At 32.7% G+C, this 3181-nt stretch overlaps 1 non-coding gene across 1 annotated transcript; it reads left to right on the plus strand.

Annotated features, from left to right (window-relative positions):
• Positions 1-261: 261 nt before the first annotated feature.
• Positions 262-369, plus strand: LOC112726000 (small nucleolar RNA R71). The gene has a single exon (XR_003165074.1). It is a non-coding gene; the product is annotated as a small nucleolar RNA R71 (small nucleolar RNA).
• The last annotated feature ends 2812 nt before the right edge of the window (positions 370-3181 follow it).

The following is a 3181-nucleotide window of genomic DNA, read 5'->3' on the forward strand; positions in this document are numbered from 1 at the left end:
CTGAGTCAATATTTTATTTTGAGCCAATATGGCATTTAGAGTATCAATTTCAAGAACTCCCTTCCTCATAGGCGTCCCATTATTCATAGGATTCCTTTCAGAAGTGTACATGAACTGGTTATTTGCAACCATGTCAATGAGTTCTTGAGCTTCTGCAGGCGTTTTCTTTAGGTGAATGGATCCACCTGCAGAATGGTCCAGTAACATCTTTGATCGCTCAGATAGACCATCATAGAATATATCTAGGATGGTCCATTCTGAAAGCATGTCAGAAAGACACTTTTTAGTCAGTTCCTTGTATCTCTCCCAAGCTTCATAGAGGGATTCACCTTCATTCTGTTTGAAGGTATGAACATCCACTCTAAGCTTACTAAGCTTTTGAGGAGGAAAGAACTTGGTTAAGAAAGCCGTGACCAGCTTATCCCAAGAGTTCAGGCTATCTTTAGGTTGAGAGTCCAACCATACTCTAGCTCTGTCTCTTACAGCAAACGGGAAAAGCATAAGCCTGTAGACCTCGGGATCAACTCCATTGGTCTTAACAGTATCACAGATCTGCAAGAATTCAGTTAAGAATTGAAAAGGATCTTTGGATGGAAGTCCATGAAACTTGCAGTTCTGTTGCATCAGAGAAACTAATTGAGGTTTAAGCTCAAAATTGTTTGCTCCAATGGCAGGGATTGAGATGCTTCTTCCATGTAAATTGGAATTTGGTGCAGTAAAGTCACCAAGCATCTTCCTTGCATTGTTATTATTTTCGGCCATGTTTTCTTCTTTTTCGAAAATTTCTGTTAGATTTTCTCCAGAGAGTTGTGCTTTGGCTTCCCTTAGCTTCCTCTTCAGAGTCCTTTCAGGTTCAGGATCAGCTTCAACAAGAATGTTCTTATCCTTGTTCCTGCTCATATGAAAAAGAAGAAAACAGAAAAGAAAATATGGAATCCTCTATGTCACAGTATAGAGATTCCTGTATGTGAGTATAAGAATAGAAGAATAGAAGAAGAGAAATTCGAACACCAAGAGGAAGAGAGGGTTCGAATTTTGAGATGAAGAGAAGTGTTAGTAAATAAATAAATAATTAGAAGGAGATGAGAGAGAGGAAATTTTGAAAATTAATTAAATTAAAAATAAAATTTAAAGTTAAATTTTGAAAATTAAAATTAAAATCAAATTAAATTAAAAATTAAAACAATTAGTTAATAAAAAAAAGAAATTTGAAAAAGGGGGAAGGGATTTTCGAAAATTAGAGAGAGAGAATTAGTTAGGTAGTTTTGAAAAAGATATGATTGAAATAAAAAGATAGGATTGATAAACAAAATTTGAAAATCAATTTTAAAAAGGTAAGAAGTTAGAAAGGAAGTTAGAAAAGATTTTGAAATTGATTTTGAAAAAGATGTGATTGAAACTTAATTTGAAAAAGATTTGAAAAAAAATTTAAAAAGATTTGATTTTGAAAATTAAAGTTGATTACTTGACTAACAAGAAACTAAAAAGATATGATTCTAGAGTTTAAAGATTGAACCTTTCTTACTAGGCAAGTGACAAACTTAATATTTTTTTGAATCAATCACATTAATTGTTAGTAAAGATTTGAAATTATGAAACAAAATAAGGAAAAAAAATTTTAAAATCATTTTGGAATTTTCGAAAATTATGAAAGAAAAATGAAAAAGATTTGATTTTTGAAAAAGATAAGATTTTTAAATTGAAAATTTGATTTGACTCATAAGAAATAACTAAATTTTAAAATTTTTTGACTAAATCAAATCAAATTTTTGAAAATTATGAGTGAAATAAGAGAAAGATATTTTTTTGATTTTTGAATTTTCAATGAAGAAAGAGAAAAACAACCCAAAGACTCAATGCATGAAAATTTTGGATCAAAACATGTGATGCATGCAAGAACACTATGAATGTCAAGATGAACACCAAGAACACTTTGAATGTCAAGATGAACACCAAGAACTTATTTTTGAAAAATTTTCAAGAAAAGAAAACATGCAAGACACCAAACTTAAAAATTTTTATTCTTTAGACATTAACAAATTGAAAATGCATATGAAAAACAAGAAAAGACACAAAACAAGAAAATATGAAGATCAAAGAAGAAGATTGGCCAAGAACAACTTGAAGATCATGAAGAATGCAATGCATGAAATTTTCGAAAATAATTTTTAGAAAATTAAAAAGATGCAATTGACACCAAACTTAAAACTTGACTCTAGACTCAAACAAGAAACACAAAATATTTTTGGTTTTATTATTTTATTAAACTTTTTTTTATTTTTTTTCAAAATTTAATTGGGAAAAACGAAAAGAGAAGAAATTTTTTTTTGTATTTTTCGAAAATAAGAAATAAAAAGCTTAAAATTAAAATAAAATTACCTAATCTGAGCAACAAGATGAACCGTCAGTTGTCCAAACTCGAACAATCTCTGGCAATGGCGCCAAAAACTTGGTGCGCAGAAATCGTGACGGTTCCATTCCTTGGTAACGGCACTGAAAACTTTATACGCACATTCATAATCTTAATTCTTTGTCACAACTTCGCACAACTGACCAGCAAGTGCACTGGGTCGTCCAAGTAATAAACCTTACGTGAGTAAGGGTCGATCCCACGGAGATTGTCGGCTTGAAGCAAGCTATGGTCACCTTGTAAATCTCAGTCAAGCGGATTCAAATGGTTATGGTGAATTGATAATAAAAAGATAAATAAAACGCAAAATAAAGATAGAGGTACTTATGTAATTCTTTGGTGAGAATTTCAGATAAGCGTATAGAGATGCTTTCGTTCCTCTGAACCTCTATTTTCCTGCTGTTTTCATCCAATCATTCCTACTCCTTTCCATGGCAAGCTTTATGTAGGGCATCACCGTTGTCAATGGCTACATCCCATCCTCTCTGTGAAAATGGTCCAATGCGCTGTCACTGCATGGCTAATCATCTGTCGGTTCTCGATCATACTGGAATAGGATTTACTATCCTTTTGTGTCTGTCACTACGCCCAGCACTCGCGAGTTTGAAGCTCGTCACAGCCATCCCTTCCTAGATCCTACTCGGAATACCACAGACAAGGTTTAGACTTTCCGGATCTCAAGAATGGCCATCCATGGGTTCTAACTTATACCACGAAGATTCTAATATCTCGGACTCGGTCCTCTGTATTAGATATCTAAGAGATATTCAT

The sequence above is a fragment of the Arachis hypogaea genome, chromosome 11 (assembly GCF_003086295.3).
Source record: "Arachis hypogaea cultivar Tifrunner chromosome 11, arahy.Tifrunner.gnm2.J5K5, whole genome shotgun sequence".
NCBI lineage: Eukaryota > Viridiplantae > Streptophyta > Magnoliopsida > Fabales > Fabaceae > Arachis > Arachis hypogaea.